Here is a 23,755-nt window from a genome sequence, read left to right as displayed (position 1 = left end):
ACACAGACTTTTCAGGAAGCATTGCTGCCCTCGCCATGAATGAGTCCTGCCCAAACAACCCGGCACACAATCTTTTTCCAGTCCAGGTCCCATTAACCTAAAAATCTCAGGCAAGTGCGGTGAATCAAATGAATAAATATCAGTCACCAAAGGGCCGGCTCTGTGAATAAGTCATGTAGCACAATGTAAAGTGGGATAACACGTTGTAAATTAATGTTGTTAAAATGAATACTTGATAGTAATCCCAAGGAAGGCTATTTACCATCGGCACTTGAAGCGACAGGAGCGGCGTGGAAGCCAAAGCAATTTGCATCGCATGGAAACACTCAGGTTTGCCACTGCTGATGAATTATCAAACGCTTTGGCTGTTCTCCATGTGCAGCGCTGTTTAATGTTTACCTAAAAAGCAATGGGGCAGGGAGATGCTCTGTGTGCCTTGCAAATGGGCAATGATGGAGGTCAGTGGTAATGCATGAAGCAGAGCAAAGGAAATCTGTTTGAGTAGCCATCCCCTGCCCCTCCCTGGGCTAACACGCGTGGCTTTTATCCCCTCTCGTGAATTGGGTGGACCGGCCCATCCTGGAGCTGGTTAAAAAGAGCCACCGTCAAGATATCACCTGTCCTCCGCTCTCTTTCCCAACTTCACCTTCCTGGTGTGGTTCCTCCAATGAGCCGCCTCCAACTTTTTGGGTTTCCATATGCCTCAGCAGATAGCTGAGGGATGGTATTTTCTATTACCGTAAGTCTTGGGTAAAAATTATATGTCTCTTTTAAAAATTATCCGCAATAATTTGTAAGTGTGAGCTCCAGGTAAGCGTGAGCTCCAGGATCCTCGCACTTACCTTGAATGCCTTGGGTGCCACATCGAAAGCAGCACCTAGTGTTGTTGACCTTCTCTCCTTCATCAAAACCTGACATTTCCCTGGACGATACCCTTAGAGTCCTAACCCTGTGTGCCTGTTTATCCACATTATAGATGGATGCACTTATCTGAGGAGAGTTCAACTGGAAAGGAGGCAACAAAAAGGAGAAAAAGACAAACATAATGAGGGCTGGTGAGCTCGCCCACACATCCACCTCCCATGAGAGGGAGAATGATCCAGACGGTCTCAGCTCCTGCTGGCCTCTCCAATACGTGCGCAGCTCTCTCTACTGAATGCAAGGTCTAGCTTTACAGAGACACAGTTTTTATAGAACACGGCCCTTGACTTCTTCTTAAGGGATTGCGAGGGCAATAACTTGCTTTTTATCTAAAGAGGTTGAACCTGTACCCCACGGTGATGGGGGAAATAACAGTAACAAGTTAACACCATTTCACCTGATTCTTTTAAACCTAACTTTCAACAGTTTGGGAGTTGCCCCTTTTGGGAGATGTACCAGAAAGGGCAAATGATTCCTCTTCCTGGGGCTCCTTCTTCATCACCCCACCTTGAAAGGAAATCCCTGTAGTTTAGACAAGATGGCCCATTGCTTGATTTCCCTTTGGTTCAGACCAGGATTTTCCAAACTTGAGTAAGACTCAGATTCTGTTTAGAGGAAAATAATCATCATGGACCCCAATGAGAATACAAATTATTTTTATTAAAATGTTAATATACATAAACGTAAAATCAGATATAAAATTTTGTGCTTATTGTTTAAGCCAATTATGAAACCAAAACAAATTAGAAATTAAATACAGACATCACTGCAGATCCAATAAAATTCAAATTACAACTATTAAATATGATGAATCGTGTTCTTTGTCTGAAATGAATCCTCTCTTTGTCATTCTTTCATACTTTGGGCTTTGGCGCTGGTTCTCCCGAGGTAGGAGACCTCGGCGACCTGCAGTACTCCGATCTTTCTCTTTCTCGTCACTTGGCATGAATTTATCATCTCGTGTGAATTTATGCATTGGATCCTTCTCTGTCGTTTTCTGCAGAGAACAAAGGTAGTTGTGCTTGGCACGTGCATGGCGGTCAATAAAAAGTGCAAAAGTCTTTTCTGAAATGGTGTGGCTGAACCTGATCAGAAGGTGGTCATCTAATGATGCGGGGTGGACCCACAATATGCTTCTATTGATTTCTTTTTGCTTGTCATTGAAACTGCAGGTGACAGCAAAAATTTCTTTCAGAGAGAATAATGTGTGTGGACCCTCAGGGGCTGTGGGCTCTAGTTTGAGCACAGTGTTCTAGATGAATATTCATCTAGAATTCCCTCTCCCTGCCAGCCATCTCCCTTTGTCCCATGCACCATTGGAGTGTGTTCAATTTAAAAACCCCAATTGGACAATCGGGACACCGGGGCTCTAGCTGTAGCCCTAACTAGCTTAGATTCTGGCCATGTCTCTTCTCAGGTCCCTCCATCTCTACCAGCCCAAGAGAAGCTACCGCCATGTTCTGCCCCAGCTGGAATGGCTTCCCAACTTGTCACCCTGCTTCCGTCCTTGGCCCCTCTCCTGCCTGTTCCTTCTCTGGCAGCAGAGGGTGATTTCCTTAAATTATATATTAATCATCTCACTTCCTTGTTTAATACCCTCCCATCGGGGCTCCAGATTTACTTAAAATAAAACCCACAATCTATCAAGCTGTATGTGATCCCATTCTCCCTCTCAGATTCTATCCACATCTCACTTCCCTTGTGCCCCATCATGACCCAGCCCCAGGGTTTCCTTGTAGTTCTTCAAACTGCCCCAACTCTTCTCTACATCAAGCCTTTAAATGGGTTTTTCTCTCTCTTTTTTTTTTAAATGGGTTTTTCTCTACGTGGAACATTCTTGTTGCTTCCACCGGTCTCCTTCTCTCTCTCTCTGGCTTCTTATTATCCTTTAGACCTCATCTTAAATCCCTGCTTTTTTGGGTAGATCTTTTCTGATAGGACTGGCTGGATTAAAATCCCACATTTTCTGTCTCCATCTTGGGTTAAACCTCATCACACCACAATTTAGTTGTGTGATATGGGTGTGTACTTTCATCTTTGGGTCTGTCTTCCTCCACTAGGAGGGCAAGAGGAACTGTGTGCCCTGTTATCCTGGCATTCTCCACACCCAGGGCAGCACTGGCATAGAGTAGATACTAAATTATTTAATTAATGTTCCTGAAGGAATGAAAGCCATCCATTGGGATCATTTCTTTGGGCTTCTTTTTCTTTTCTTTTCTTTTTATTTTTTTTTTTTAGCTGTGAAGTGGAGCTAAGCATATCTACTTTATTTGACCTCATTCACTTAACACGGAAAAGTTGTGTTTTGCAGTCAGACCATGTGCTAGGTACCAGGGACACGGAGTATCTTGAAAAAGTTCAAGGGGTCTTAAGGAGGTCAAGTGTTGGAGGTTTGGTGTCAAGAGCTGGGTAGAGGATGTGTGGAGTCAGGGCTGAGTACTCCCTGGAGAGTACTCTTGGGCACTAACAGCCCAGCACCCCAGGTGCCTTACCTCCCTCACTGCCAATGGGGCTGCCTTTGATTCAGAACAGAGTACTTTAAATGTGCTTACTGAACGATCATGGGCACGTACCTGGGAAACTCTTAAGTGTGTCTACTACCTTCCCACTTTGCCTCTTATGTGACCTAGCTTCCTGTATATCTTCTCCCCATGTTGATTCTGGGGATCTCGATGGAGTGAATGTAGTTTGGTTCATCAGTTCATTCCTTCGGTGAACATGCAACGAGCACCTACTGTGTGCCGAGCGCTGTTCTTGGTGCTCGTGAGTGATTGAGAATTTTGTTTCTGCTGCCTCTGACCCTAACCCAAGCTTGGGGTTTAGTGTGCTGGTTGCTTTTCTGAAGCATATCTCGCTTGCAGAATTCTGTCATGTAATGACCATGTGACGAGGTGCAAAGGATGCTGGACCAGGACTTAGGAACCCTACCTTCTTACATCATTCTACACTAACAGTATGACATTGGGCAGGTCTCTTCACCTTGCTAAGTCAAGGACTTCCTATTGTGTCAAACAGATTATAAATTCTGGCTCTACCTAATATTTTGAGTTCCTTCCGGTCTTGAAAAAGATAATGGATATAAGGGAGCTTAGATGAAGTATAGAACAAAAGGAAAATATAATTAACCGAATTATCCACTTTACAACCAAATGGCTATAAAATGCTAAGCAGAAGTAAAGAGAAAGAAACTAATGTGGATTACATATTCATTGTGTTAGTGAGGCTGTGCCGGGCACTTACGTACAACATCGGGCACCTTCCCCCCCGCCCCAAAAAAAAAGAAAGAAAGAAAAAAAAAGAAAAACATTTTATGAAGAGGAAACTAGGACCAAGAATATTTAGGTCACTTTTTCAAGACTGTGCAGATAGTGAGCAGTGAGGTCAGTTCTCAAACCAGATCTGGGTGACTATTAAGGCCGGGATTCTTACCGCTCCAGGCAGTCTAAAGCAACCAAACACTGGACACCATTGTAAAGGGTCATTCAGCCTCTCTACTTAAACACTTCCATATGGCTGTGGTCTGGTTTCGTTGAGGTCCTGACCCTGAGGATAGGTAGGATGGGACCAAGGTCAGTACTTCTCTCTACGAGTAACGTTAGATCTTTTGTCTTCCCTCAATACAACTGGAAGTATTCTTCTGGAAGTCGCAAGTTGGCAGGCAATAGGGAAATGTCTTGACAAATCAGTTTCTCCTTTAAGACAATCCGGGTTCCTCGAGCTCACTGTTGTGGGCTCTCAGCCTCAGACTTCCAGGAATGCCTCCCTCTCTGCTGGAAACTCCATCACATTGACAACTGCTTTCTGAATTCTGAGAGCAGCTCCCCATTCCATTGGCAATGGACTAACGGGGTCACGATTGCATCAAGAGAGACGAAGCCTGCAGCAGTTTGGTAGCGGCTAACACCCCAAATATCCCGAGCTTCATCTGTATTCATTCTCCCCTAGTGCCGTGGATGGCTTCTGCAGACTCGAGTTTATCTCAGCCTCAAAGCTAATAGAGTTAAACCAGCTGGTCAATTTAAACACGAGCAGAACCAGTGAGATGTTACTGTATTCTGAGGCGGTGCTAATAAACTTTAATAGATTTCAGCTAACAATTTGGTATAAATTAGACATTGCACTGCTGCTGAGGTAATAACTTTTGGCACTAAATAACAGAAAATCAAGCTCTGTGATGTGCTTCAAAAGCACCTTCATTGAGCCTCCGAGATTCAGGCAGATTTCACTATTGATTACCGCTTACTCTTCCCCAAGCCTTAAGAAAACAGTAAAGTGCTCCAAAATGCACCCCCAAAGGAGCTCAGACTTTTTCTCCCACTGGCTCAACAGCTCATTTACATGAAAAGGTTTTGGAATCAAAATGGGGGACAAGATGGCTGGGGACCTCTCATGGGTGAGTCAGGAACTAAGAGGGTAGACAATCCTCTCAAGGCCATGCAAAGTTTTGTTCAGACTTTTCTGGAATCTTCCAGAATGTTGAGCCTGAATTCATTTCAACTCGATCCTATGTAACAACAGAATCTGTAAGTAGCAAGGTCTGTAATTAGCTTGGGTTAAGCACTCGTCAGTTGGGTGGGTAGCAAGAGGTCTGGACACAGCATTAGGAGAACTTGTTCAGGTCCTGGCTATGACACTAATTAATTGTGACTTTGGGCAAGTTTGGTAACTCACCCAAACCTAGAAGCATTTAGCTTCCCTCATCTGCCTGGCTTAAAACATTGTGCTGAGGTGAAAGGAAATGTGATAATCCCTGTGTTGTAGGTGGGAAGGGCTATCCACACATTAGCTGTAAAATGTAATAGGCCACACAACCTTATTCAGGGGTTCTGAGGTTTAGTGGTACCATCATGGACTTCAGAAATGGCTAGGGGTGCCTGGGTGGCTCAGTCCGTTGTACGTCCATCTTTGGCTCAGGTCATGATCTCACAGTCTGTGAGTTCAAGCCCTGCATCGGGCTCTGTGCTGACAGCTCAGAGCCTGAAGCCTGCTTTGGATTCTGTGTCTCCCTTTCTCTCTGTCTCCCCCACTCACAGTCTGTCTCTCTCTCTCTCAAAAATAAATAAACATTAAAAAAATAATAATAAAGAAAAGAAATGGCTAGAACGTTTCCTTTTCTACCCATAGTTCCTGCCACCTACCCTGTTCTCCCCCTCCACTCTGTACCTGTGGGACCTTCATAGATGTGGAACCATGCTCAGGGCAAGTGCTATAACTTCTGTGTTGGTTTTCACAGGACTCAGATTTCTCCAAGAACCAAACTCTGCATGAGGGCTTTATTATTTTTTTTATGTTTATTTACTTTTTGAGAAAGAAAGAGAAGCAGTGTGAGCGGGGGAGGGGCAGAGAGAGAGAGGGCGACAAAGAATCTGAAGCAGGCTCCAGGCTCTGCATTATTAGCACAGAGCCCGATGCAGGGCTCGAACCCATGAACCATGAGATCGTGACCTGAGCTGAAGTCAGATGCTTAACCGCCTGAGCCACCCAGGCGCCCCTGCATGAGGGTATTATTATTGAAACATTTGCCATATTTCGTTGCATCTAAGACATGCTTTTTTCTCACAGTTTAACATCTCTGGGTTGGGATGTCTCTCCATCACTGCCAGGTCAGAGTTTAATTAGTATCTTTTTCTTTCTTAGTGGTACACAGTAATGATGCATCTTACAATTGGGATCATCCTAAATGTGATGGCATATGGAACCAGGTGCTGTTAGGAGCAAGGATCTCTTCTGGGGCCCAAGGCAGCATGTTCTCTCAGGGTGTTGACGTCCTGCCACAGTGGAGCAGGGCGAGTCAAACAGCTGTCAGCTGGACAGGAGAATTTCATCTACCGTGGTGTTTTGGAACAACTCAACAGGGAAAAGTGATGAAGAATGCCTAGGGGCTTGGGCTACTCTAGTGGAGATGGTCCATGAAGGTCTCTCTGAGAAGATGAAGCTGAGTGCCGGAGAAGGAGGTTCCCTGATAAGATCTGGGACGAGGGCCTTCCGTTGTGAGGAAATAGCCAGATGGACCTTGAAATGAGAATAAGGTTAGTGGGACGTTGTTGGCATAGATCTCCCAGGTAGAATGATCTAAATATGTGCAAATAGAAGTATATGGGGGCACCTGGGTGACTCAGTCGGTTGAGCATCAGGTCAGGATCCAGGTCAAGCCCCACGTCAGTGTGGAGCCTGCTTGAAATCTTGAGATTCTCTCTCTCTCTCTCTCTTTCTCTCTCTCTCTCTCTCTCTCTCTCTCTCTCTCTCTCTCTCTCTCTCCCTCTGCCACTCTCCCCTCCATCTCTCTCTCTAACTTAAAAAACAGTCATATATGTTCTCAAAGACCTTGTCTCTCTGTCCTTGATTTTTTTTAAACCTTGATTTTTTTTTTTTTACCTTCCTTAAGGACTATATTAGCTGCTGTAACAAAACCCCACACACTTGGATGGCTTAAAACAAGAGAAATTTATTCTCTCTGCAGTTCTATAGGCTACAAGTCTGAAAACATAGTGTTGGCAGGGCCACACTTTCTGGAGGATCTAGGTGAAAGTATGTTCCATGCCTTTCTCTTCCTTCTGGGTTTTCCAGCCATCCTTGGCATTCCCTGGCTTGTAGACACCACACTCTAATCTCTGCCCCCTCTGATCCCATGGCACTCTCCCGGTGTGTGTCTTTTTTTTTTTCCTTATAGGGATGCCAGTCACATTGGATTAGGGCCCACCCTAATTCTGTATGAGCTTCTGTATGAGCCTAATTCTGTAATCCTAACTTGATTACATCTGCAAAGACCATATTTCCAAATAGGAGGTCATAGTTACAAGTTCTAGGGGTTAGTACTTAAATATATCTTCCTGGGGGATACACTGCAACTCATAACAGAGAAATTGATGATGCATCTCAAGAAAACGTCTTCATAGAGGCTGATGCTACTTTGATAACATAGAGATCAAGCCTTCCTACACCAAACAGATCTACATTTTGCCTACTAAGGACAAAAAGCATGACCCCATCTTCAGTGTGAAAAACTCAAATGCCTGGCTCACCTATGGATATCTTCTCTTTTTTTAAATTTTTAATATTTATTTATTTATTTATTTATTTATTTATTTATTTATTGAGAGAGGGAAAGAGAGCATGAGCAGGGGAGGGGCAGGGAGAGAGGGAGTCACAGAATCCAAAGCAGGCTCCAGCTTCTGAGCTGTCAGCACAGACTCTGACACGGGGCTCGAACCCATAAGCCATGAGATCATGACCTGAGCCAAAGCTGGATGCTCAACTGACTGAGACACTCAGGTGCCCCACCTATGGATACCTTCTTATTTCTTTGTTGTGATTTTGAAGTCAAGGTCGAAGCTTTATTGGTGGAAACAGGTTACCACAACATCTCTAAATCTAATTTACATGTAATGTTGGTGGCAAAATTAATGTTATTGCCTTTGGGAGTATGAGGGTGGCAGCAATAACAAATAGAGAAGTTTTAAATGACACAGGAGCCAGTTGTCATCATTAGTATTGGCATAAAAATAGGTACTTAATTCCTTAGTATATTCCCTCTACTATCTCCCGCCACTCTTGAAAGTCATCATAAAATAATAACAGCTAATGCTGACTGAATGCTTACCATGTTTTAGGCATTATGCCACCGAGTTTAAATGTATGGCGAACCCATTCATTTCTTACACTAACTCTGTGAGGCAGGAACTATTATCCTCACTTACTTAGGACATGAAGGTTAGGAGAGCTTATGTGTCTCACATGGGCTCATAAGCCTGGTGAATGCCAGAGACAAGATTCACATCCAGAAGGTCTAGCTCTAAAGCTCATGGATGTAACCACTCCTCCTACTTCTCTTCTGTGGTGCAACCCCCTCATTTTTACACCAGAAATGGGAAGTGATGTTCTCAAGATCACACAACTAGGAGATACCAGAACAGGGGGAGGGACCCAGAATCTTCTGATTCACAGTCCAGTGCTTTCTCATCTGCCCTTTGTTTTCTCAAGGCTTTGTCAACATTCACAGCCAAGTGAGATTTTCCAGTTGATATCTGACCCTCATCCCCAAGAGCAGGCCTCGAGAAGTCCATGAGAAGTCTGGGTGGCAAAGCCCTGTCCAGTGGTGCTGACCCTGCTCAGGGGATATCAGACTCTGAGAAGCCCACACATTACTCAGAAACATCCAGAGCATTGTGGACACAGAGTTGCCCATCTTTTTTTTTTTTTTAATTTATTTATTTATTTTGAGAGAGAGAGAGAACATGAGCAGGGGAGAGTCAGAGAGAGAGAGAGAGAGAGAATTCCAAGCAGGCTTCACACTATCAATGTGGAGCCTGATGTGGGGCTCGAACCCACGAACCATGAGACCATGACCTGAGCTGAAACCAAGAGTCAGACACTTAACTGACTGAGCCACCCAGGCACCCTTCTGAAGTTGCCCATCTAATCGAAAATTTGTGTTGAGGACCTATATCATTGCCAGAGCTGAGTCTGCTCTGTCCTAGCTGACCATTTGGGTGACCAAGACTGGAGCTAGAAACATGTTGCTGGGCCACTTCTATGAAACTGAAAGACTAGATTCTGAAACCGAAATTAGGTTCATCTCCTGCTCCTCTCAAAACTAGCATGTTGTCTGGGGAGCTAGGTCCCAGTCTGGTGAAGGGAACTAGATGTGAGGGGTGGGAGGGAGATTTCTTAAGTATATACTTTAGTATTTTGCAACCAGTGAATGTATTAGATAACAGGTTTTTTAAAAAGACCTGAAGCCCTGCCTTGGACTCATGAGAAAATGCTGAATACATTGTAATCAATTAGTGGGGTCTCCCAGGTACACAGGATAAAGCAGTGTCTGCACATGGGCTCTGCGTTTCTTACCTCTGGACACTAGTCATGATATTCATAATTTATACCTCGTGAAGACAGAATTTCTCATTCCCAGGAAGACTATTCCAGGGAAGTTGTCAATGTTTTGCACATTCCCCATTTTCTCCTCAAAGCTCCTCATGGCTATGTGAGTGTCACAAAATGGGAGGTTCACAACTTCTCAGCTGTAAGAGGAATTAATATAGACAAACCCATGGGGATCTTCTTCGTGTCTGACCTCACTCCCTCCTGTTGCCTTCATTGAAAATAGGTGTTGGCATCTTTTTTGCCCCCTGGGGGAGTCCTTCTCCCTATGCTTCCTGGAGCCATCCTTTTCTCTCTCTTGCAGGAATTTGATAGCCATTTTGCAGGTCCCTTCCCAGTGTTTGGGGACCTCAGCCTCCAGCAGATATTTAGGCAGAAGAGGAGCACAGGTGTGGAGTCTCAGGATGAGCCCGTTTTCATGCTCCTGCCTGGGAAAACTGCCCTCAACAAACACATTTGTTGCTCATACATTATCTGTTGGCTATCTACCCACGTGCCCATCTGTTGAGATGGCAATGAGCCTGATCCCAGGCCCCAAAGCCAACTCTATTAAACCTAAGTGCCAAAGACCAGTGAGCTGGCTGCAGGAGACCTCACCCTCTGGGGACCCTTTCTCCTCACCTCCCCTTGAGAATACTGAGCCTCCAGAATACTTCTGACTTTCTCACCTGGGTCCTAGCTGGAGGCACAGCCCCCTTTGGAGACCCCAGTTTGGGATGAAAAAGGTTTGTCGCCTGGATGGCAAGACCCAGTCTAACCCTGAGTCTCTGTGAAGAAGGGAATAGGTGGTGAAATTGAGTCATGGGCATGAGTTAGGTGGGATCCTGCCTGCCTGCCCTGGGTGCAGAGGGGACAAAGATGTAGAGTAATTGGGACTACATCCTTTCCATTGAATGTCATTTATGTGAGTGTGAGTGTGTGTATGCGTGTGTGTTTGTGTGTTGGGGGAAGACTAAATTTATCCACAGAATCAGTAATAAATCAAATGTCTTTATTCCATTCCCTTGTTCCAAAATGGGTTTGAAGGGACAGATAAAATGCCAAGTATCTGTAAAACCTGCTAACAAGGGCACATTCCCATCTCCCATGATACATTTAGGCCCCAAAAGGCACCTGGCAGGAAGGAGGAAGATGATTAACTATGGTCTGTGGCTGACATAATATCAGGCACATAGTAGACGCTCAGAGAGAGCTGTTGAATGAATAATGGAGGTCTCTTCACAGAGTAGCATGCAAATGAAATGTGATGACTATATTTACATTAATTTTTGAGCACCTACTAAATGCCAGGCACCATTCTAGGCTATGTGGGGGTAGTATGAGGCAAGATAGACAACGTCTCTGCTCTCGTGGAGCTTATCTTCCATCAGGGGACAGACAAAAAGCAAACAAATGCACAATGAAACATGCAGAGCTCAATAACTTGCCTTCTGCTCTGAGGGAAAGCAGCAAAATGAAGGAGACTTGCATGCACCTGTATGGTAAGGGCCATCCACCTATATTTGCTAGGTGGTTTCCAAAGAAACTCCCTCTCCATAAACACATACTCATGCTTATAAATGTACACAGTCACACACACACACACACACACACACACACACACACACACACACAATCTTTTGAACTTGGAATGCTCCTGAATCATACATTATTATTTCTATAAAAAACACAAGATTCCAACCCATGTGGCCTGACTGGGAATCTGGTCAAGAATCCAGAGGTCTCAGTTTGCTTGAAGCCATTGTCAGGTCACTACTTCAAATCAGAACATATGGTCATTACTTTTCAGTCCCGAAACCTGGGTCTGATTCTGGCCACATCTGGGAAAGGATCATGGTTTCTGGGTCATGTCCCACTATGTGTCTGCTCTAGAAAGTTACAGAGTTGGAGGATGGCTACTATAGAGTCAGGGTATGTGAAAGATGGACATTGGAGAGATTCCTAGACAGGAGAGGGGGTTACTCCATTTCCTCTATGATCTCATCTGCCTTAGAGATTCTGTGATTCCCAGAACATTCCAGAGCTCTGACCTTCTTAGGCTGGTTAGATGGTTAGGAGTTGAAGAGTGGACCCCTGTCCACATGGTTGAAGTCATTTAGGTATCAGAGAGAGAAGACCATCTACAACTGAGAGGCTGCATTCAGGAAAACTTCATCTCCCACGATGTGAAGAGTGAGTCTCCTCTCTAGCATATTTGGACCACTGTGATATGTCTAACACCCAAATTACTCATTAGTAGCCCATTATAGTGTTTCCATGGTGATCTCATTATTATAGGCAAGATGAAAAAAGACAATGTCTGTGAAGATCTCCATGGCTGATGAATGAATGCCAATGTGAGAGAGAAGCAGATCTGTTTCCACAATGTACTGGGATGGAGGCAAATCCTGAGCCCAGACGGTCAACTATGTGAATATGGTGGAGCGATCTGCTCTGTGAACATAGGGATCTTGTCAGTCTTATCATCAACAGCTCTCACAATACTGGTACGAAGTAGGTACTCACTAATAGATGAATGAACAATTAATGTTGCAACAATAAAGTGAATGTTGAGGAGTGTAAGTGGGACTACTAACCCTAGTGCAGAGAAATTGGGAGTGTTGGTGGTGGTGATGGGGAGAGCATACTGATCACTAAACTGAAAGATAACACAATACCAGGGTGAAGGTTGCAAAAGTCCAGCATAAATCAAATTGTCAAAGGATTTCCAAAAAAAGTCTCGACCAGTGTGTTGAGAGTATCAGTAAACCACTTCCTGCAAGTTTTGTAGAAGCGCGATTTTGTACTATTTCTCTGGAGAAGAATGTTGGCAGTAAGTTTCAAAAATTTTTTTAAACATATGCAATAGTTTAGGTGGGCCCAGACCAATGAGTATACATAAACTAGTTTAGCAGTTTATCCTAAGGATATACCTGAGGATGTGTATGGATGCGTGTTCACCATGCCTTGTTTAACCTAGAAAAATGTCAGAAATAGCTTAAACATCCTACAATAGTGGGGTGGATGAGGAAGTGGTGGTCTTTCCCTATCTTGGAATGCCATGCTGCCATTTGTATAATGTGGTAGGCAACGTATTTGTCAACATAGAAGCTTGTGCATTCATGAAGATTAGGGTAAATTCTAGTAACAGAGACCAAAAAAATGTTTTCACAAAAGAGGAGTTAGTTCCTTTTTTATGTGAAAGTTCTGGGCTACCATGAGGCTCTTCAGTCTTCTAGAATTGAGCTTCCAGATTTCTTCCGTACGAGGACTGGTAAAAACCCTTGGCACTGCATCACTACCAAAGAGCTGTAAGTAGCACATGGCTTTCCTCCCCGTTGGTCTTTCTTTGTAAAGATGCCCTCATTCTTCTCAACAAAGTTTGGAGTGGTTCTTGTTTATGTGACTTGTACACACTCGGGCAGTGCTTAAGACTCTAGACAAAGGTGTTGGGAATATGAGACTCCAGATAGTCATAATGCTGTCTCACTGATTAGGCTGCTTTAAATTTTTGTTGGCTCTTTCACTTCTAGTATATTCTCAATTAATAAGTAGTCAAAATTTATGGAAACACATTTTTTTAAAACTTTGATGCTACAATACTAAACGAAAGGCTTATGTGCATGCTAAGTCAGGTTTATTTTAGTATTTCTCAGCATATCCCCATGTGTAATTATGTTGGGTGATCTCTGAGACACCAAGAAGTGTTTGTAAAGATTTTCTTTACAAGCCCACATTTGCAGCCTTCTATGAAAGAGAGGCAGCATTTGCTCATTAGGATGGACCCTGTAGCAAGGAAAACATCACCAGTCTTACTGGAACACTCAATTCAATCAAATTAGGCAGGAGAGCATTACTTCAATACCAGCTTTGCAAGGCCATGGCCCCAAGCCAAAATAACTGGCATTAAGTGTTGACTATGATTACTTCTGGGAGGCAACAGAGTTCTGGGAATCTGGGTGGGGTATGGGAATTAGGGGGTCCCAAAGGACTGAAGTCAGTGGGAATATAGTGACATGTTAATGGTAGACAAAGCCTGAAAGGGTTAGGCACAGCACTGGGCCTGATGGAAACTAGAACAGTTCATCACTTTATACAGTTTTTCCCAGTTTTATTGAGATATAATTAAAATTAAGTGTTATATTAGTTTAAGGCACACAATATAATGATTTGATATTTGTATACTGCAAAATGATCACCACAATAAGTTTAGTTAACATCCATCACCTCACATAGTTACAAGTATTTTTCTTATGATTCAAACTTTTCAGATTTACTCTCCTAGGTAGTTTCAAATATACACTACAATATCATTGCCTATATAGTCACCACATTGCATGTTACATGCCAAGGACTTATTTATCTTATAACTGGAAGTTTGTGCCTCTTTACCACCTTCATCCATTTCTTCCACTCCTCACCTTTGGTCTCTGCCAACCAACAATCTGTTCTCAGTTTACACATTTTTTATAGCAACTCCCATTTACTTATTTTTCATAGGTCCCTTGCATGCACATTTTCATTAGAGATGTTCAAAGCTAAAATGGAGAGAAACCAATGATGAGAGTGCTTTGCTATATTAGGGGTCCACTAAGCTGCAAAAAAATGGCAACCAAAATGAGTGAGTTTATGTACAAAAAGCTTTTGTAAAAGAATCAAAAGTATCCTGTAAAACCCAGAGTAAGAAGTATGGCTAGGGGACAAGAGACTGATACCAGGAATTGTAAAACCATTAGGAGTCTGGTAAGCATGACTGGACAGCTCTCTTTTGTTGCTGATGGAGTACAAGGTCCAAGATGGCTGCCACAAAATGGCTGCCCTGGCCACCCTTCATGTCTATGGAATCCTATAGTTTCAGCACCCGAAGTTAACTGATACTGTTTTTTATGCTCCAATTCAAAAATCTGAAAAAATAGATTTCTGCTTTGTGTTCATCCATTGCCCAGTCAGCTGTAATCAAGGGAGGAGGACCATGTGGGGGTATGGGAGCAGAGTCTTTGAGGGAAAAAAAAAAAAGGGCAAATCTCTAAGGAATGAGGAGTAGTAGAAATGATTACCAGAGAAAATGACTTGCATTTCTTTCTCTCTTTCTTTTTCTCTCTCCCTTTCTTTCTTTCTTCTTGCTTTCTTTCTTCATTTCTAACATGTTTACCCAGAAGGAGAAACAAAAGTGTTGAGCTCAAAGTCTAGAGGGTAGATTCCTGAGAGACAGGAGTGCATGCTCTTATTTTTCTTCCTTGTGGCTTCTCCATTTACTTCTCTACCACTTTTCTAATTACTACCAGCAGAGCAATCAATACAAGGTTATCAACAATAAGGACAAGTTAATTAAGATGAGCAAATTAATCAGGTAATTAAGTGGCCTTTCCTGAGAAGGTGAGCCTGTTGAGGTGTTAGTGACATTAGGTCACATCAAATTGTCTTTATGCCAGCTCTTACAAAAAATGGTAACCGTAGATTATGCCAGACTGAACCAAAAGTTCCTCATCTTCCTTAATGGCCACACCATTTCTCTAGTCTTATTCATAGTAAGTCCATATTCCAATACCAACTCCTAGAACCTTCATTCTCACTGTATGGGCCATTTGTTTCAATGGTAGACATGAGTAGATAACAATTCAATACTCATTCTTGCCTTTTACAATAATAATAACAATAAACAAAATTCCAATCTATCCCTGGTGGCTCAGCATGAGGACTACATTTCCCAGCCTCCCTAAAAAATACCCAGTAGCTAGAATATATCCAGTAAAATTAAATTTGGAAATCACTGAATTCTGCAGTTCTTGGAGGGCGCTGACCTAGCTAGGAGATAAGCCCTTTCTATTTCTATTATTATATTTTTCAGTCTGTAATTTCCATTTTTTTAAAACTTTCTCTGCTGAGATTTTCTATGTTTTTTCATTTGTTTCAAGAAAATTTGTGGTTGATTGTTAAAACACTTTAATGATGGCTGCTTTATTTATTTATTTATTTTTATAAACAATTTTTTAATGTTTATTTATTTTTAAGAGAGAGAGAGAGAAAGTACAAGCAGGGAGGGTCAGAGAGAGAGGGAGACCCAGAATCCAAAGCAGGTTCCAGGGACTGAGCTGTCAGCATAGGGCCCAACATGGGGCTTGAACTCATGCACCGTGAGATCATGATCTGAGCTGAAGTTGAACACTTAACTGACTGAGCCACCCAGACACTCCAATGATAGCTGCTTTAAAATCCTTGTCAGCCTGGGTGGCTCAGTTGGTTAAGTGTCCAACTCTTCATTTTGGCTCAGGTCATGATCTCATGGTTCATGGGTTTGAGCCCACATTGGGCTCTGTACTGACAGCTCGGAGCCTGCTTGGGATTCTTTCTCTCTGCCCTCCCCTGCTGTGTCTCTCTCTCTCTCTCTCTCTCTCTCTCTCAAAATAAATATATAAATATTAAAAAAAATCCTTGTCAATATAATTCCAGCGTCTGATTCATCTCAGTGCTGGTGTCAGTTGTCTTTTCTTATTCATGTTGTGGTTTTCTTGGTTCTTGGGATGATGGTTTTCTATTATATAATGGATATTTTAGCTGTTATTGTTAGGAGACTCTGGGTCCTATATAAATCTTTGATTTTAGCAGGCTGTTTAGGTTCAGCACACAGGTCTTGGCATGCTTTTGTGGGCTGGCAAGAGGCGAAGTTGAGATACGATTGCAGGATGAACATGTCCAATAACAATTTAATTTTCAGAACCTTTGTGGAATTATTTTGATCGCTTTATTTTTTTAAATGTTTATTTATATTTGAAAGAGACAGACAGAATGCGAGAGAGGGAGGGGCAGACAGAATCCTAAGCAGGCTCCAGGCTCTGAGCTGTCAGCACAGAGCCCGATGCGGGGCTCAAACCCACGAACTGTGAGATCATGACCTGAGCCGAAGTTGGGCACTTAACCAACGGAGCCACACAGGCGCCCCCTTTGTGGAATTATTTTGATCTGCTTGTTACATCTGGTGCTGCTGGGGCTCCCACTGGTCTCCATGGAGCTACCTGAGGGTGAAGAGGACTTTGCCGAGGCCAGCAAAAAGGTGGCATTTGGTGGAGGGGAGAATCCTAAGTCCCCAGACACAGAGGGTTCCTGGGCTGGCCCACTTGTTGGGGCTGGATGTCTCTTAGTCGGGTCAGGAAGTCGGGTCAGGCCCTGTATGAGGAAGAAGAACATTTCTCCTGGCTGCTTATTTTTAGGGACAAAAAGATAGAAGAAACCTTGTTTTGCAGCTTGGAACCCACCATACCAGCATTGGACTAAACACCTCGACTCTCCTTATGCAAAAGAAAAAACCTCACTTCAGCCACTGTTGTTTGTGTTGTCTGTAATATACTACAGAAGTTAATCCTAAATGACATACTATCTAAAGGAGGGAAGGACTGGGGCACCTGGGTGGCTCAGTCAGTTAAGTGTCCAACTTCGTCTCAGGTCATGATCTCACGGTTTGTGAGTTGAAGCCCCGTGTCCGGCTCTGTGCTAACAGCTCAGAGCCTGAAGCCTGCTTGGGATTCTGTGTCTTCCTCTCTCCTCCCCTTCCCTGCTCACACTCTATCTGCCTCTCTCTCAAAAATAAATATTAAAAAATATAATAAGAATGAAAAAGGAGGGAAGGACAGAACTGGTGGCCCTCAAAGTTGGCTGAATCCCATTCTTCCAGACAGAACAATCTGCCAACCCCATGTCTGTGACCTATGCTGTCCTCCTTGGCGACAGGCATCCACTCCTCTGAAGAGCGCCTTCTTGAGTGAAGGGACAGAGTGACCATGATGAAAAAGCTTAGTATCTGATAAACTTGAGTCTGAATCCCAGCTCTTTCACTTAATAGCTTGGTGATTCATGCAGTCACTTGAGTTGCAACCATAAAAGAGGGATAAAATCCCCGTAATTCAAGGTTGTTGTAAAGATTAGGAAATATAATGCACATAAGACACCTAGTCTGATAGTTCCTTGATCAGCATCATCACCATTACCATCATCTTCTACCCATTAAGAGTAATTTTCTAAGAAATGAGTCACATAAAATGCAGCCTATACATAATCATAGCTAACATTTACAGAGCACTTACCATGGGCCAGACACTGGTTACACACCTTGTGTTCATTCATTTAATCCACACAAACAGATGAGGCAATTATCATAATCGTAACCATCAATACTCCTTTAATAAGTTGAAGAGACTGGAGTTCAAAGGCTGAGAACTTTGACTAACACAAGGGCAAGAGGTGGAGCTGAGACATGATCCTGGGTCTAACTCCAGAGTGAAAGATTTCACCAAGTAGAGAATAGAACCAGAAGAGGTAGCTCAGAGTTTTGGGTTTGAACAATTCATTCGTTCATTCATTCATTCATTCATTCATTCATGTAGTATCCATTGATTTCTTATCCTGTGCCAGTTCTATGTTAGGCTCTCTACATACAAAGAAGGACAAAGCACGGCCATGTCCTAAAGGGGCTTCTGGCATGATTCTAAAAAACAGACATGTAAAGAAATATGCACCAAAAAACCTGAGCTGTGATGATATGTGTGTGCAAAGGGTCATTTGGGGGGCACACAACAGAAAGCAGTCAGTTCTAGGGGAGTGAAGGAATGGTTTAGCCTTATAGCTCAGAAAGCCCAATTCTGCATTTCCCAGAAGGTCTGTTTTCTAATAGAATTTTGAAGGATCTCTATTTTTCTGCTTTGCTTATGGCAAAGAAGCATGAACAACACTTACCAAATCATACCTGAAAAGGACTTTTGTTAGTTGTGAATGAAAGAAACCGTTGTCAGTCTGAAGACAGAAAATCCTAGAAGGTGCTTCAGCAGGCATCGTGCTTCCCTTCCTAGAGGTCAGAATATGTGCCAGGGTTGGTAGGGCTTTGTTTCTGCTTTTGCTGTGGCTTCCTGGCAGCCCATTTGCCTTTTCTGCTTACAGCTTCCGTCAGCAGGCGCCAGTTAGTTAAATTAACAAGGAATAGTCCATGTGACAAGAGAGATAGAAATTGAGTCAAAAAACCAGAGGGTAAAGCTGAAATGGAAATGATCTTGATGATCCTGAATTCTCATGAAACACCACTGGTCATTTCTTTTTACTTAAAAGCAAAATAAGCATAAAATTTCTGCTCTCTGAAAGACACTGTGAAAAAAATGTAAAGAAAAGCCATAGGCGGAGGGAAAATATTGTAATTCATGTAACTGACAGGGACTTGTATGTAGAATATATAAAGAACTCCTACAGCTCAATAATAAAAGGGGTGCCTGGGTGACTCGGTGGGTTAAGCATCTTGATTTGGGTTCTGGTCATGATCTCGTGGTTTGTGAGTTTGAGGCCTGCATTAAGCTCTGCACTGGCTGTATGGAGCCTGCTTGGGATTCTCTCTCTCTCTCTCTCTCTCTCTCTCTCTGTCTGCCCCTCCCCTACTCTCACACTCTCTCAAAATAAATAAAAATTAAAAAGTAATAATAACAAAAGACCAAATTTCCAATAAAAAGTGAACAATAGACTTGAACAGGCAGTTCACAAAATAAAATATGCAAATGGCCAATAAGCACGTTAAAAGATGCTCACATCCTAGCCATTAGGGAAATGTAAATTTAAACCTACAGTGACATACCACTACATATCCACTCGAATGGCTACAATTTAAAAGACTGAAAAACCAAGTGTTGGATGGATACAGAGGAACTAGAATTTCCATCCATTGCTGACAGGATTGTAAAGTGGTATAACCACTTTGGAAACCAGTTTGGCAGTTTCTTATAAAGCTAAATATTTACTTCTGTCATGAGCCTGCAATTCTATTTAGGGATATTTACCCATGGCAAATGAAAACATATGTCTCAAAAAAAAAACTTGTACAAGAATTTTAAATATTGCTTTTAAGTCTATTTATTTTTTAAGAGAGTGAGAGAAAGACAGCCTGAGTTAGGGAGGCACAGAAAGAGAGAGAGAAGAGAATCCCAAGCAGGCTCCACACTGTTAGTGCAGAACCCGATGTGGGGCTCGAACTCACGAACCATGAGATCATGACTTGAGCTGAAACCAAGTCAGACACTCAATCAACTGAGCCACTCAGGCACCCCTTGTACAGGAATTTTATAAGAGCTCTATTCATAATAGTACAAAACTGGAAACAATCTAAGTGTCCGTCTATTATCTGGTGGATGGATAAATAAAACGTAGTATTGCCACACAATGAAATACCATCCAGCAAGAAAAAGGAATCGCCAACAGATTAGAGTAAATCACTGACTAATCTATAGATTCACACAACAACAAGGATGAATCTCAAAAACATCAGGGCTGAATCTGCGCAAAAGAAGCCAAACACACATACCGTATGATTCCATTATATGAAACTCTTTTTTAAAAAATTCTATAAGGGCACCTGGGGGCTCAGTCAGTTAAGCATGCGACTCTTGGTTTTGGCTCAGATCATTTCACAGTTTGTGAGGTCAAGCCCGACATCAGGCTCTGTGCTCACAGTGCAGAGCCTGCTTGGGATTCTTTCCCTCTCTCTGCCCCTCCCACATCTCTCTCTCTCTCTCTCTCTCTCTCTCTCTCTCTCTCAAAATAAACAAATAAACTTTAAAAAAAATACTATAATTCTGTATTGGTTTGCTAAGGCTGCCATACGAATACCACAGACTGGGTGGCTTAAACAACCAGAAATTTATTTTCTCACTATTTTGGAGACTTAGAAGTCTGAGAGCAAGGTAGGGGCAGGTTTAGAATCTTCTGAGTCCTCTCTCCTTGGTTTATCGATGACCGTCTTTGGTCTCCCTTCTGTGCATGTCAGTGTTCTAATCTCTTCTTCCTTTATTTTATTTCATTTCTTAAATTGTTTTAATGTTTATTTTTGAGACAGAGAGAGAGACAGAGTGCAAGCAGGGGAGGGGCAGAGAAAGAGAGAGACACAGAATCTGAAGCAGGCTCCAGGCTCTGAGCTGTCAGCACAGAGCTCGATGCAGGTCTTGAAACCCACGAGCCGTGAGATCATGACCTGAGCTGAAGTTGGACGCTTAACTTACTGAGCCACCCAGGCGCCCCATCTCTTCTTCTTATAATAACAGTCATATGGACAGGGCCCATCCATATGACCTCATCTTACCTAATCTGCCTCTTGAAAGGCTCTATCTCCCAATAAGTCACATTCTGAGGTACTGGGGGTTTGGGACTTCAACCTATAAATTTCGGGAGAGACACAATTCAGCCCGTAACAATGACAGAAAGTTGCCTTGGAGCCAGAGGAGTTTGACTAGAAAGGGACATGAAGGAACACTTTAGGGTAGAAATCATGTAGTAATTCTATATTTTAATTGTTCTCTGTCTTAGTTTGTCAATGACATGGGGTACATACATTTGTCAAAACTCATTGAAGTGAATACTTAAGATGAATGCATTTAATTATATGTAAATTATACCTCGACAATTCATTTAAAATGAAAACCTTCACAATATTTTTAGAATTTTGAATCCTAAAAATAATAATTGTTCATTGTAGAACATTTAAATTATAAAATAAGTGAAAAACAAACTATAATTACCTATAATGCTACCCTTGCCAGAATTTTGTTATATGTCATTAAGACATATACATATTACATATTTGTACATACATATCTTCTAATGGCAAAATACAACACTCACGTTTTTGCAACCTGTTTTTTCTGACTTGCCAAGATCAACACTATTTATTGTCGTTAAGTTTTATCTTATTACTTCATTTTGAATAATTTCACAAATTGTGGGCCATCATTTAATTGGCTGGTCTCAGTTGTTTGATATTTAGGTCATTTGATATTTCTCTTCTTATCATAAGCAAAGCCATGCATTTTTATAGTTAAATCTGTGCACAAATCTATAATTATTTTCTTATGCATTCTAGAGGTAGAATTTCTGGGTCAAAGGTTAGATTTTAAGGCGTTTGCTATCTCTATGTAATACATAGAAAATTGTTATCTATGGTATCACTTATTACTGGAAAAATTTATAGGAAGTATAAAAAGCATAATTAAAAGAAGTCTTTAGAAACATGTTTGCCAATTGAGAAGAGGAAAATGGTAGCCCTCTGCTGCTCTAGCTGGCATTTCTTTGAAGGCTTCCACCAACCTATCCTTCCGGTCTTGGCTAGGAAGAGATTGGACTCAAAATTTTAACATGACTAAGTTCAAAGGATGGAGCAGGAGCAAAGATGGATGACTTCTGACTCTCCAAATCTCCCTGCCCCAGGGTCAACCGGCTAATACTGGCTCTGACACTAAACAGATCCCCAGGCAAGGGGAGTTTCTGAAGCACATCCTTAGTTCAATTACAGCCCTGGCCAGTGGGTAGGAAAAATGCCTCAGTGCCCAAAAGTCCTGGTCCAACTTCAGGCAGTTAACACCTAGGGAAAGTGAACTCATTCACACCGAAGGGATATGAGCTAGTATGGCCGACACCCATTCCATCATCATCTCCTTCTGAAGCGTAGAGATCTATTAACACTTTCGTCCAGTTACTGAGCTCTCCCTTAGGGAATCAACAGCAACAACAACAACAAAAAGAAAAACATCAATAGTCAAGGAGCATCAGTCTAAAATGAAGGAAGACTGAGGCCAAGTAAATGCTTTTTTAGCACTTACAGAAAAACAAAGCACTAACTGGTTGGGAGAGGAACATATTTTTCTTTTCTACAACATTCCAAGCTCTTGCTCACGCCCCTGACTTTTGCTACACTTTCCTGATAGGGGGAAAAGTCTGTTCATCCTTCAGTCTGAAAGAAAACCTTGAGACTGGAAGTCTCCATAAAGGCAGAGCTCTTGGTGCCGGTAAAAGAACAATGTCGTGTATTGTGAACATGAGAATTGATGAGGTCAGAACCACCCCAGGGACATGAAAAGATATATTTATGTAAGAGGCAGTAGAATTTGTCTGCAATTAAGTTTTACCAAAACCCTCAAATCTGTTGTTTGGTTTTAAGCAGATGTTGAAAAGGTTTATCCTGGATTCTGTCTTTATTGATAGGATGTCTTTTGATCTGCAGCCAAATAAGAAATCTGGATGTTATTTTGGATTTGGAAATTTCCTTTAAATAAACATATTAGTTAAGTATGTAAATCTGCTTATCATCACTTTGGGCGTATTGCCAGAGTGGGAAACATCTGGGGCCTGGTGTCAGCCGACTTATTAATTCACACTTAGAGTATGTTTCACCCACGTTATTGCTGAATAATGTTATCTTGATTGCCTAAGTCAGCTGTGTCTTGACAACAGTTCGTTACAAGTTGGAGGTTTAAATTTTGACTCATGAGAAATCCACCAGGCAAGGCCTGTCTGGGCCCAGCGATTTGAGCTTCCAGCCCCCTTCAGGATTGATTTCGGAAATTAATTGTTAACATTTTGGATTATGAATGGTGGAGATCTGTGTTATTTATCTGAACTGGCCAGCATGTAATTCTGGGAAGGGATTATATGACCTCCTCCTGATAAGCACCGAAGTGGGGTCATTAATACAACTTTCTGCCGTAAAGCTCTTGCCATTTTATGGAAGTGCCTTTCCCTCCAGTTAAAACGATACTCAGTCGACTTCAACCTTTAAGTCTAGAGTGAATCATTTTTGTCTGGTGGGCTGGTGGGTGATGAATGGCTGCAGCCTAGCATTCTCACTAATACAGGTAACAGAGCATATAAATCCAGAGAGTGCTGTGATCCTCACACACTTCCAGGCCAGGAAATGAGCACCAGGGAATGGATGTGTTTGGAGAGCACCCTAAGGAAGGAAGACTTTGTGCTCAACAGAGAAAATGGTTCTAGGCATTGGTTGATGGAACAGCTGGAATTCATGGTCCAAGGTCCAGGAGAAGTGAATTAGGAGAAAGGGGAATTTCAGAGAAGCTATGATTATTTGTGTCTTCTGGTTGGTCCTTACACACCATCTGCAAGACTTCCTTCATGTATTAGCTAGGGCGGGGAGTACTAGCTACTGTAACAAAGACCCCTT

General features: G+C 42.4%; 1 long non-coding RNA gene across 9 annotated transcripts in view; it reads left to right on the top strand.

The window, feature by feature from the left end:
* Window positions 1-23,755, top strand: part of LOC109494857 — a 121,470-nt gene that overhangs the window by 72,817 nt on the left and 24,898 nt on the right. For 2 of the 9 annotated variants that reach the window (XR_006590413.1, XR_006590410.1), the window contains exon 1: window positions 11,712-11,973. The exons of 2 other annotated variants lie outside the window; for them this stretch is intronic. This is a non-coding gene — a long non-coding RNA (uncharacterized LOC109494857). Of the gene's footprint in view, window positions 1-11,705; window positions 11,974-23,755 lie in introns of those variants that run through there. 5 more of the 9 variants (XR_006590409.1, XR_006590408.1, XR_006590412.1 and 2 more) reach the window with 5 other exon arrangements.

This window comes from Felis catus, chromosome E2 (genome assembly GCF_018350175.1).
Source record: "Felis catus isolate Fca126 chromosome E2, F.catus_Fca126_mat1.0, whole genome shotgun sequence".
Lineage (NCBI taxonomy): Eukaryota > Metazoa > Chordata > Mammalia > Carnivora > Felidae > Felis > Felis catus.
This window is presented reverse-complemented; position numbering and strand designations above follow the sequence as displayed.